The 13,830-nt window shown below is 40.3% G+C and overlaps 1 protein-coding gene across 1 annotated transcript in view; it reads right to left on the minus strand.

Moving 5' to 3' along the window:
- LOC101348940 (protoheme IX farnesyltransferase, mitochondrial) overlaps positions 1-13,830 on the minus strand; it is a 205,594-nt gene that overhangs the window by 135,229 nt on the left and 56,535 nt on the right. The window lies entirely within an intron of this gene.

Raw genomic sequence — 13,830 nt, forward strand, 5'->3', positions numbered from 1 at the left:
GTCATAAAACAACATGTGTACTTCTGTTTCATGAGAAACTCTTTGTTCTCTAAGCCTTCACCTGAAGTACAATAAAAAAAAAAAAAAAGAGAAAATAAAGCCCCAGACAGTAATTATTTCTCCAGTAAAATTAGCTAGTCAGAGGTTGAGCTGGGCCTACAGGCTTTACCTGTGGATTCTGAATTTGAATGGTTCACAATTATTTTTTACCCACCTTAGGAGGAAATAAAGGAGGAAAATTTAAATTGTAAGTCAATGAGTTTGAGTTAGACAAAAACCAGAAAAAAGAGTTATTGTGAAGTCAATTCTGATTCATGGCAACCCCATGTGTCAGTGTAGAACTGTGCTCCATAGGGTTTTCAATGGCTGATTTTTTCAGAAACATATCACCAGCCCTTTCTTCCAAGGTGACTCTGGGTGGACTCAAGCCTCCAACCTTTCAGTTAGCAGCCTACGGTATTCACCATTTGCACCACCCAGGGACTCCAAGTTAGATAAAAAGGGCTACTGGACGAGGCTCCCAGAGAGCTAAGGTCACACAGTATCTTGCCCTAACTGGGTAGGTACCCCCTTGCAGAAGGTCCCAGGGGAGGTAACCACTGCTATGGACCTTTTTGGCTCTCTGCAGGACTCAGATGAAGCAAACACAACCTTAACAGCCAGTCAGATCCAGATTCTCTAGGTCAGTGGTTCTCAACTAAGCCAATTTTGCTCCCTAGGGGACATCTGGCAATGTCTGGAGACACTTTATATTGTCACATTTGTGTAGAGGGGTGGTACTGACATCTAGTAGGTAGAGGCCAGGGATGCTGCTAAACATTCTACAATGCACAGGACAGTCCTCTATAACAAAGCTTATCCAGTCCCAAATGTCAATAGTTCCAGGATTGAGAAACCCTGCTATAGAGTGATGTGGGTAAATAAAACTTAAATTCCTAAAAAAAAAAAATGTAAGATCACAGAATGATGATCCTCAGTATTGGCCAGAGTGTGAAGATACAGGAGTTGAGGATGAGTGGCAGGATGGGACTTAGGTAGTCACTGTAAGATTTTGAGCAAGGAGTGATGTAATCTGACTTATATTTTAAAAAGATCACTACAGATGTTGTGTTAAAAACAGATTGTAGACCTAGGAATATATCCTAGAGAAATAAGAGCTATCACACAAATAGACATATGCACACCCATGTTGATTGCAGCATTGTTCACAATAGCAAAAAGATAGAAACAACCTAGATGCCCATCAACAGATGAATGGATAAACAAACTATGGTACATATATACAATGAAGTACCATGCCACAATAAGGACAATGATGAATCTGTGAAGCATGTCACAACATGGATGAACCTGGAGGGCATTATGTTGAGTGAAATAAGAATCACAAAAGGACAAATATTGTATGAGACCACTACTATAAAAACTCATGAAAAGATGTATACACAAAAAGAAACAATCTTTGATGGTTATGAGGGAGGGGAGGGGTGGGGAGGGAAAACATTAAATAGACAATAGATAAATGGTAACTTTGATGAAGCGTAAGACAGTACACAGTACTGGGGAAGCCAGCACAACTTGTACAAAACAAGGTCATGGAAGCTCCATAGACACATCCAAACTCCCCAAAGGACCAAATTACTGGGCTGAGGGCTGTGGGGACCATGGTCTCGGGGAATATCTAGCTCAATTGGCATAACATCGTTTATAAAGAAAATGTTCTACATTCTACTTTGGTGAGTAGCGTCTGGAGTCTTAAAAGCCTATGAGCAACCATCTAAGATATTCCACTGATCTCACCCATTGGGAGCAAGGGAGAATGAAGAAAACTAAAGATACAAGGGAAAGATTAGTTCACAGGGCTAATGGACCACAACTACTATACCCTCCACCAGACTGAGTTCAACACAACTAGATGGTGCCCAGCTACCACCACTGACTGCTTTGAAAGGGATCACAACAGAGGGTGCCAGACAGAGCTGGAGAAAAATGTAGAACAAAATTCTAACTCACGAAAAAGACTAGATTTACTGGCCTGGCAGAGACTGGAGAAACCCCGAGAGTATGGCCCCCGGGCACCCTTTTAGCTCAGTAACAAAGTCACTCCTGAGGTTCACACTTCATCCAAAGATTAGACAGGCCCATAAAACAAAACGAGACTAAAGGGGCACAGCAGCCCAGGGGCAAGGACTAGAAGGCAGGAGGGGACAGAAAAGCTGGTAACAGGGAACCCAAGGTCGAGAAGGGAGAATGTTGACATGTCGTGGGGTTGTTAACCAATGTCATAAAATAATACGTGTACTGTTTAATGAGAAACTAGTTTGTTCTGTAAACCTTCATCTAAAAAGTACAAAACATATATAAATAAAAATAAAAACAAGTGAAAAGAAAAAAAAAGACTGTAAAGGGGCAAGGGTGGAAGTAGGGAAATCAGTTAGGAGGTTGGTACAATTATCCAGGCAAAGACAATGGTAGTGGTAATGGGAAGGTTATGAGAAATGGCTAGAGGATTCAGTCATCCTCCAGCCATTTCCTGCAACCCCCACAGCTAACATATATGTATGTATATATGCAACTGTTTATGTGTGTGCACATATACACAATCAGCAGAGTTTCCTGATGGATTAAATGTGGGGTTTAGGAGAAAACTAGGGGTCATGAATGAGTCCAAAGTTTTTGGCCCGAGCGACCAGCAGATTGGACCGACTGCAATGGAGATGGCAAGTTGAAGCAGGTCTGAGAGAAAAGATCAGACGTCTAGGTTTAGACGTGCCACATTTCCGGTATCCTGCAGAACTCCAAGTAGAGCTGTTGGGTAGATAGTAGGATACATGAAGAGTCTGGATTTCTGTATCTCCTATCTTATTTTTTCCTCAGGTAATGAAGTTTCTGATGAGGAAATTTATCACTGAAATACACTTTCATTAATAGCTATTTATTGTAAGCACAGAAAATGCACACTTTATAATGTCACCTCCAAATCATTTTAGAATACCAATTAATAAAGAACAAGATTTAAAACCTTCAAATGACAAAGAAGGTGAAATTAATACATAATTTCACTTAGTATTACGAGAAAAAACTATTGTTACTATAAAAAAAGTTTACATTGTCATTAGCTCTAGATTGATTTTATCTTCTCCTTTAGTATATGTCCAATTTTAATTGAACTTATTTTATCACAATATCAGTGCTAATCCTTTCAAAGATGACTAATAAATTTCCAAGAAAATTTGTACAAACAGGATTATTTTCCTTGTAAAAGGTAATTTCATTTTAAATGACAGCTTTGATAAGTTAGAACAACAAACGAACACTATATTTTTTTTGCCTTTTTTTTTTAAATTGTACTTTAGATAAAGGTTTACAGAACAAATAGTTTCTCATTAAACAGTTAGTACACCCGTTGTTTTACGACAATGATTAACAACCCCACGACATGTCAACACTGTCCCTTCTCAACCCTGGGTTCCCTGTTACCAGTTTTCCTGTCCCCTCCTGCCCTCTAGTCCTTGCCCCTGGGCTGTTGTGCCTCATCAGTCTCCTTTTGTTTTATGGGGCTGTCTAATCTTTGGCTGAATGGTGAACCTCTGGAGTGACTTCATTACTGAGCTATAAGGGTACCCGGAGGCCACACTCTCGGCGTTTCTCCAGTCTCTGTCAGGCCAGTAAGTCTGGTCTTTTTTTGTAAGTTAGAATTTTGCTCTACATCTTTCTCCAGCTCTGTCTGGGACCCTCTATTGTTATCCCTGTCAGAGCAGTCAGTGGTGGTAGCTGGGCACCATCTAGCTGTAATGGACTCTGGTGGGGGCCCTGGTAGTTGTGGTCCATTAGTCCTTTGGTCTAATCTTTCCCTTGTATCTTTAGTTTTCTTCATTCTCTCTTGCTCCTGAAGGGGTGAGACTAGTGGGGTATCTTAGATGGTCACTCACAGACTTTTAAGACCCCAGATGATATTCACCAAAGCAGAATGTAGAACATTTTCTTTATAAACTGTGTTATGCCAATTGAGCTGGATGTTTCCCTGAGACCCTGGTCCCCACAGCTCTCAGCCCAGAAATTCAGTCCCTCAGGGAGTCTGGATGTGTCTATGGAGCTTCCATGACCTTGTCTTGTACAAGTTGTGCTGGCTTCCCCAGTATTGTGTACTGTCTTACCCTTCACCAAAGTTACCACTTATCTATTATCTATTATCTATTTATTATTCCCCCCACCTCTCCCAACCCTTGTAACCAACAAAGGTTGTTTCTTTTTGAGGAACAATATATTTAAATTATTTTAATTGTGGAACTGATGTTCTCATTCGCTGATTCATTTTCTCATTTGTTTATTCAATCAGTATTCAGGGAATGTCTATTAGTCTTATCTGCCAGTGTTGACATGTTGTGGGGTTGTTAACCATTGTCATAAAACAATATGTGTACTAACTGTCGTAAAACAATATGTATACTATGATATTGATCAGAGCCCTGGTGGCACAGTGGTTAAGAGCTATGGTTGCTAAGCAAAAGGTCAGCAGCTCGAATTTACCAGCTGCTCCTTGGAAACCCGCTGGAGCAGTTCTACTCTGTCCTATAGGGTCGCTGTGAGCCAGAATCGATTCAGTGGCAACGGGTTTGGTTTCTGGTTTATGGATTAAGATGTGGGAAGAAAGATGTGGCAGTTTGCTCCTGTAAAGATTACAGCCTTGGAAACCCTATGGGACAGTTCTAGTCTGTCCTACAGGGTTGCTATGAGTTGGAATTGACTCAATGGCAATGGGTTTTGGGATTATGGATTAAGATAAATAAAACATGCCCTTGCAACCAAAGAAGAGTTCATAGGCTAAGGGAACATTCAGATACATAAAAACATAATTAAAGTGCAAATTAATAAATGATGTAACAAAGTATACAATGAGTTATGAGATCTCAGGGGTGAATGTGTCAAAATCCAGAAAAGGTTCAATTAAGCCCTATATAACATACAAGTTTATAGAAAGCAAGCACTAAACAAACATTGATTAAAATGACCTTCATGTAAAAGGTTAAAAATAACTAATGTAGGAATATTACTATAGTAATCCCTAATGATCAAAATTTAAGTCTAGTCATTTTAGGTGTTTTCTACCTAACATAACTGAGAATTACATATGCATATGATTGTAGTCCTCTTGTCAAATTACTGGACTCTGAAGTAGTCACTGAACACCTAACAGCTGGACCTCTCTTACATAGGATTACAGTGTTAATGTCATCTGTTGGCAGCTTAAGATGCTTTGTAGTAAAAAAATCAATGGCATATCCAGAAGTATTTCTTTGATAAATGAATTATTAAAAATGAATGCTGAATTCTTTACTACCACACTAACCTATATAGACATTTGGAAAGCAATTAAGAATCTATGCTCAATCACTATTTAGATTTCAACTTGATAGAAATGACAATGAAAATAAGGACGACATTACTGAATTGATTTGATTTTCTCTTCTTGCAAAATGAACAGTGGAGTTAATTGGCTGAGTGTCTAATTCAAGTGATTTTTTAAAAAAATTCGTGTAAATTTTTAAAAAACACATTTGGAAAATGATAGTTATTTAGAGTGCCATCCTAAGATGTATATGTGGACATTTGTGAGGAAAAAATGGGATGATGGGGGAAAGGATAATTAAGAAATGTGGATAACTATTTAAATACTTCAGCCACGAAATATACTAATAAGGAATGGCACAAAATGTAAGTTAACTTTAGGATCTGATCTTTTGACAGCTGTTTGACAACTGCAAAATGGAAAACTGACCTCAGACAACTGTGTATAAATGAGAGACAATTAAGCCAAAGAATTTCACAGGGAATGATACAACATACATTGTGGGAACTCCTCACAGGGGAATAGATAAATGCGGGCTGGAATTTGTAGTGTCTTTGAAGGTGCTGATATTCCACAGCCTTAAATTTCACAAAGAGCTGTGTGTTACTCCATCATAATCAATGGCACTTTCTGAAACATAACGCTATCAGTAGAGAAATAATTGTAAACACATTTGCAATTTCCAGGTGTTTCTTGAAGCAATTTTTCATTGACCCTCCTTGACTTTACCTTGTGAACAACTAAAGCAGTAACATCCACTTTTTTTTCTTTTAATTAAAAAATAATGAGCTCTTCTAGGGTGAAGCTCAAGGAGACACATATGTCCAACAAGGCTGGCAGCCTAATCTACAAGCTCAGATTCAGTAACCACAGCTTGAGTCTTCCTAAGCTCCTGAGGGATGCTGTGCTTCAGTGTGCTCAGTATGAAACGGGACAGGAAATGGCATTCCACCATCTACTTGTGAAAGATTTTTCTTTTCTTCCTTCTTTTTCTTTTTTGTAAATAACAACATAAAAAGTATACGTTGTCTTTCAAAGGCCAAAATCTGCGGTGAGGAGAAGGGCTCAAGCAAACTTCAGCCCACTGAAAGGTTTTGTTTGGCCTACAGTGTTTCAAAAAACTGAGCATACACACAAAATCAGGAAATTTCACATGAAAATCCTAATTTCTAGCTTGTATTGAAAAGCCGGCAGTACTAGGTCCACTGGGCCAGCATTTACCAAAGCCAGTCACGGCATTCGCCCTGGCCAGTGCACTCACACTGCAGTTCATCAGGCCTCCACGCGGCTCTAAAACAGCAAGTAAAACACGTAGAGCAGGAAACGAGAGTGCTTCTGAAAAGAGAAAAACTCACTGTGCATATCTGAGATGAGTACCTGGTGCAGGGAATAACTTAAAAAAAAATCTCATTTCTGAGGCTTTTGTGTCATCTCTCCAGCAAGACTCTTTCCTACTAAGCAGCTCGAGCGGAAGGCCACAGATAGATCTGTCCCCGAGGAACGCCCTCCTCATCCCAGGAAGCAGTATAGGAAGACCAAGGTGAGAAATGAAGGCCCAAGCAGGTTTCCAGTACGGTCCTCTATCTTCCGTCAAAGCATCTCTGACTCTCTTCCTCATGGATAGGCTAGGGTCCCCTGCTGTATTCCTTGAATGCCTTACCACTCAACACAGTTGTGATTTTACATTTACCTGTGTAATTCTTGACTGATGCTTCTTTCCTCCACCAGACAATAAGCACCACTCATTATCTACTTACTCATTCATTTGTTGAGCTTACTCATTTGTTGAGCTCCTAGTATGTACCAGACACTGTTCTAGGCACTGGGGGAAGAGCCATAAATAAACCAGGTCTCTGCTCTCATGGAGCTGATGTTCTAGTGGGGAAAGCAGTCCAATAAGTATGCCAGAGGAGAGTAACAGGAGCACCACGAGTGTCCTGTATCCTCCAACTCTGAGGGGTGGAGTTTGAGCTGAGACTTGAATGAAGTCACGTGGATATGTCCATGAGAAGGCAGAGGGAACAGGAACGGCAAAGTCTCTTGGGAAGGAGAGATCTTGACGGGCTGGGGAGTGGCAGGAAGCCAAAGCGGCCGGAGGGGAGTGAACAAGGGTGCCAGGGGGAGGGCAGGAGCTGAGGCCACAGCACCTAGAGCTTGGAGGTAAGGACTATGGGTTTTATTCTGAGTTGATCCACCCCTACTCTTTCAGCATAACTTTAATTCAATTTGTCCAATATCTTTATTTTTGTAACACAGAAATCACCACAAAATTTAAAACCACTTTCAGCCCACAGATTCCAACTTTTCATTGGTCTTCTATTCTCAAGTCCTCATCCCTCAACCCCGGATTCACTCCCGTCTGTATGTCAACTACCACCTACACAGTACTGATTCCTGTTATTATTTCTATCTCCTTTCAAGATCTCTTCTGAGATCCAATATGGCCCTTACTCACATCTACCTGGATCTACCAAAATACAGCAAATCCACACTTCCAAAACAAAATTATTGTTTTTTTGCCAAGACTTGTTCCTTCTTCAGCATTCCCTACCTCACTGGATGACACTCTATCCATCTACTCAATCATATCAGAAATCTACTTTATACCCTTCCTTCTCCTCACATCTAATTAACGGCCAAATCGTTCAATTCGACTTCTCTATTAATGTACCTTCAGGCTCATATTACCTTTATTTTTCATTGTTGTTAAAAACATACACAGATCGAACAACTTCTACATGTACAATTCAGTAATACTTCAAGTATCTGCAAGTTGTGCAACCATTCTTACCCTCCTTTTCTGAATTGTTCCTCCTCAACTGATGTGAATTTGTTCTTTGTGTGCTGTCCAGTCAATTCTGACTCATAGCAATCCTGTAGGGCAGAGTAGGGTTTCCTAGGCTGTAATCTTTATGGGAGCAGATCACCAGGTCTTTTCTCCTGCAGAGCAGCTGGAGGGTTCAAATTTCCTACCTTTCAGTTAGAATCTGAGTGCTTAACAATGGCATCACCAGGGCTACCTGACATAAACTTACTGTCCCCTAAAGCTTCCTGTCTAAGCTTTCGAGTTGCTGTTGTCAACCTGATCCTATATAGTTCTTTAAAAGAGCACAATGCTCAAGGCAGATATGCTTTACTAATTAAGCTGAACTATTGTTTGGTTTAAAGAAGACTTCAGGGGATATTTTCGGTTTAAGGTTTAAAGATTATCTCCGGGCAATAGTTTCAGGAGTTCATCCAGCCTCAATGGCTCCAGAAATTCTGGCTGCCATGAGAATTTGAACTTCTGTTCCTCATTCTTCCCGCTTTTAGTCAGAATTCTTCTACAGAATCTTTGATCAAAACATTCAGTAATGGTAGCCAGACACTATCCAGTTCTTCTGGTCTCATGGCAAAAGACACAGCTGTTCACAGAGGCAATGATCCTCACATTCCATTTCCTCCTCCTATTCCTGACCCTCCTTCCTCTGTTGCTCTAGGTGAATAGTGACCAACTGTTGTACCTTGGATGGGTGCTTGTAAGCTTTTAAGACCCCAGGCACTATGCAACGGTCTAAGAGGTACAGCAGAAGCACCAAAAACCATATTAGGCCAAATAACTGGATGTTCCATGAAACCATCACCCTAAACCTCCAAACCAAGAAGCCAAATTCCATGAGGTGTTTCGCTGTACACAAGCAGTCTCAGCGGCTACTCTTTTTCTGTTGTTGTTGTTAAAAACATATATATATACATACCTATAGACAGATAGATCACAACTTTTGCCAATTCAACTTTTAGCAAGTGTACAACTTACCGACAGCAATTACAGTGATCAGCTGTGCAACCCTACCCTTAAATCAATGTGATTTTTCTATCACCGTAAACCAAAACTCAGTGCTCCATAAGCAATAACTCTCTCTTACCCCTCCCTCCCACTCCTAGTAACCACTAATAAACTTCGCTCCGTATAAATTTGCTTGTTCTTGTCTTTTTATGTAAGTGAGGCCATATAATATTTGTCCTTTTGTGACCGACTTATTTCACTCAGCACAATGTCTTCAAGCTCCATCCATGTTGTAGCACGTATCAGGACTTCATTCCTCTTTCTGGCAGAGTAGTACTTTATTTATCCATTCATCCACTGAAGGGCATTTAGGTTGTTTCCACCTTTTAGCTATTGTGAATAGTGCTGCAATAAACACTGATGTACACACATCTGTTTGTGTCGCTTCTTTTAAGTTCCTTGGGTATATTCCTAGCAATGGAATTTCTGGGTCATATAGGAGCCCTGGCGGTGCAAGGTTAAGTGCTCATCTACTAAACAAAAAATCAGTGGTTCAAACCCACCAGCAACTCAATGGGAGAAAAGATCTGGCGATCTACTCCCAAAAAGATTACAGCCTAAGAAACCCTATGGGAAAGTTTTACTCTGTCATATTGAGTCATTATGAGTGGGAATTAACTCGACAACAACATGGTAGTTCTATTTTTAGTTTTTTGAGGCACTGCCATACTGTTTTCCACAATGGCTGTATCATTTTGCATTCCCACCAACAACGGATAAGGGTTCTAATTACCCCACATCCTCATCAACTTTTATTATTTTCCTTTTTTTTTAAATCATAGCCATCCTACCTGTTGTTGTCAAGTTGACTCTGACTCATAGCAACCCTACAGGACAGAGAACTGCTCCACAGGGTTTCCAAGGCTGTAATCTTTACAGAAGCAGACCACCACATCTTTCTCCTGCAGAACGGGTAGTGGGTTCATACCGCCGACCTTTCAGTTAGCAGCTGAGTGCTTAACCAGCTCCTTAGCCATACTACTGCGGGTGAAATGGTAACTCATTATGGTTTTGATGGCTAAAGATGTTGAATATTTCATCATGTGTTTTTTGGCCATTTGAATTTCTTATTTGGTAAAATGTCTATCCAAGTTCTTTGCCCATTTTTTGATTGGGTTATTTGTCTTTCTGTTGTTTAGTCACTGAATTTATATATATATTTTGGTTATTAGATTCTTATCGAATATACGCTTTCCAAAGATATTCTTTCAATCAGTAGCTTGTCTTTTTACTCTTTTGGTAATGTTTTTTGATGAACAGAAGTATCTAATTTTCATGAGGTCCCATTTATTTATTTTGTCTTTTGTTGTTTGTGCTTTTGTTACTGTATCAGATGATCCACTGTTAAAAGCTAAGTCTGTCAGTCTTTCTCCCATATTTTCTTCTAAGAATTTTATGGTTTTGGTTTTCACACTTGGATCCTTAATCCATTTTGAATTTCTGTTTGTGGATGGTGTAAGGCATGGATCCTGTTTCATTTTTCTGCATGTGGAAATCCAATTTTCCCAACACTATTTATTGAAGAGACTCTTCTATCCCCATCAAATGGACTTAGCAGCCTTGCCAAAAATAAGTTGACCATAGATGTGTGGGTTTATTTCTGGAGTCTCAATTCTATTCCATTGGTCTATGTGTCTATTATTATACCAGTACCAGGCTGCTTTGATTACTGCAGTTGTATAATGTTTTGAAATCAGGAAGTGTGAGTTCCCCTACTTTGTTCTTCTTCAAAATTGTGTTAGCTATTCGGAGCCTCTTACTATTCCACATAAAATTGAGGAACTGTTTTTCCATTTCTTTAAAGAATGCTGTTGGAATTCTGACTGGGATTGTGTTGAATCTATAGATCCAGGCCCACATCATCTTAACTCCTTTATTTTTTATGTGAATTGGTCTCTCTTCAAGCTTTACTCCCTTCACTCCACAGAATAGAAAGCACATCTCTCAACCTCCCTTCCTCAATCAATTTTTATAAACAGTAATAATAATTAAGAGTCCCTGTGTGGCTCAGTAGGTTTGTGCTTGCCTACTAACTTAAAGGTTGGCAGTTCAAACCCACCCAGCAGCACTGCAGAAGAAAGTCCTGGCAATCTGCTTCCATAAAGATTACAGCCAAGAAAACCCTATGGAGCAGTTCTATTATGTAACACCCGGGGTTGCCATGAGTCACAGGTGACTCAACAACATGTTTAAAAAAAAAAAAATTTAACCTTAATTGCATACTTACTATGTACCAGGCCCTTGGGTAAGCACCTAATATATTATAGGTAGTACCCAATTTACGAGGGTTTCCATTCCAATGATTCCATTGTGAGTTGGTTCTGACTTAAGCTGGATACCTCATTTTTTTCCCATTATTATTGCCTTTTATTATCAGCATCTTTATAAATCCAATCTTTGTTTTAGGGGACTGGAAACATTACATATAAACTTAAAGATATATTTTAACATTGTATGTAGTACATATTGCTAACAACAAACCAAAAAACCAAACCCGTTGCTGTCGAGTTGACTCTGACTCATAGAGACCCTACAGGACACAGCAGAACTGCCCCATAGGGTTTCCAAGGAGCACCTGGTGGATTCGAACTGTTGACCTCTTGGTTAGCAACCACTATGCCACCAGGGTTTCCCTAACAGTAAGATGTAAAAAAAGATGGTCGTAAGTGCTGTATGTAGCATACGTAGTAACTCAAGTATGTCATAAATCAGGGATTACCTGTATATCATTTAATTCCCAACAATCTCATCTGTTAACAGATGAGAAACTGACTTCAAAGAGATTAAGTAAACTGCCCCAAATCACAGAGCTGATACGTGGCAAACAGAAGCTGCACTGGGCAGTCTGGCTCCCGAGCCTGTACTGAAGCACTAGGCGACCCTGCTGTCACTGATGCCTGTTGTGCTCCCTGCCCTCACTGATCTTCCAATCTGATGGAGAGGAGAGCAATCAAACAATCACCCAAACGTATGCTTACAAACTGTGACAAGCATTAAAAGAAGCCTACGTGTTGAAATAAAGAGGAAAAGCTGACTGGCTCTGGGGGGGTGGTCTAGAGGGTCAGGGAAGCCTTCTGTGAAGATGTGATGCTGTTGTATTTTCTGGTTTTATTTTCATCATAGCTCTAGCCACTACCTGATATTTTCTTGTTAATGTATTTACTGTCTATCTCTCACTATTCCGCTGTATCCCTAGCACCAAGCACAGTGCCTGCCACATAGCAGGTGCCTAGGAAATGTTTGTTGAATGAACGAAGAACACTCTAGCTGAGGTCTTAAGGATGAGAAGCTGTCAAACAGGCAGGGCGTCTAGGCTTCTAGGCAGAGGGAGCAGCCTGTGCAAAACTCTACGGCTGAAACATGGAGACGGAAGGAGATGAGGCTGAAGAGGCAGACCGTGCCTAGTCTGTAGGTCCAAGTTAGGACTTTCTTCTCTACCCTAAGAGTAAAATAAAGTAATTAATTGTGTATGGTTGGTGCTTGAACCCACCCAGCAGCACCTTGGAAGACAGTCCTGATGATCTGCTTCTGAAAGAACACAGCCATTGAAAACCCTATGGAGCACAGTTCTACCCTAAAACACGTGGGGTTGCCATGAGTCAGAATCGACTTGCCGGCAACTGGAATGGTTGGTTGCCCAACATCTACAGGGTAAGTCTGGATACTTTAGAGGCATGCAAGGCCCTTGATGGCCTGGCCCCTGCTGACTTCTGCAAAAATCTCTCACAACATGCTCCCCACCTTTTACCTGATGTTTCAGCTGCACTGCAATGCTTGCAGTTCCCAACAGTCTCCCTGTGCATACAATTTTACATCTCTGTGCCTTTACTCATGATGCTCCCTCTGCCTGGAAAGTTCCCTTCCCACACCTCATCTACCTGGTAAACACCCACCTAAACTTTCCATTCTCTGTGAAATTTTCCTGACCTCCACAGGTAGAAATGACCACTCCCTAAGCCTTTCTATGGACCCGTAAGGCAATGCCTGCACTGGACCTCAGTACTGACATATTTTATTGTTTTATTGTACATCTGCCTTCCTCTACCAGACCATGAGCTGCTTCAAAGCAGGGACTCATCTTTTTATCCCTAGCATAAATAATAAATGTTTAAGGATCCCTTCAGAAAATAACTTTCAAGTAAAGCGTAGCACAGAATACTAGCATTTTCTACTACTTAATGACATTTTGTTTTCTGGTCCTAGCCAAATCAGAATTACTTTCCAGTAGGCAGGTGAACTTCAAGAGGATTTCAACAGCTGTCCCCCCTCAATAATTTTAACTTTAACTAAGCAGAATGAACATGCAGTTCAGTCACATTGTGGTGCCTTTCAAAGGCATTAAAACAAAATTTTAAAGCCTAAATGTTTCCCGAGTACTAACTAAAAAGGGTCACTTTTGATATAACTTATTTAAGCCAGAGGTATTCAGGATGGCTGGATATCTATCTGTTGAAAAATTTATAAATTATTTTCCTCTTGTGGGAAAACACCTAAGAGTCTGCATTAGGGGGCTGTCCACATCTCTATTTTCAAGGCTGATTGCATACTTGTTAGAATACGCCATTTTGCCATTCCGTCAGCCATTTATTCAAGAGTAAGCATAAATCATGGAGACAATCTGGGCACAATAAATAGTGTCCGCTACTAATACCTGAAT

The sequence above is a fragment of the Trichechus manatus genome, unplaced genomic scaffold, assembly GCF_000243295.1.
Source record: "Trichechus manatus latirostris isolate Lorelei unplaced genomic scaffold, TriManLat1.0 scaffold00040, whole genome shotgun sequence".
NCBI classification, from domain to species: Eukaryota; Metazoa; Chordata; class Mammalia; order Sirenia; family Trichechidae; genus Trichechus; species Trichechus manatus.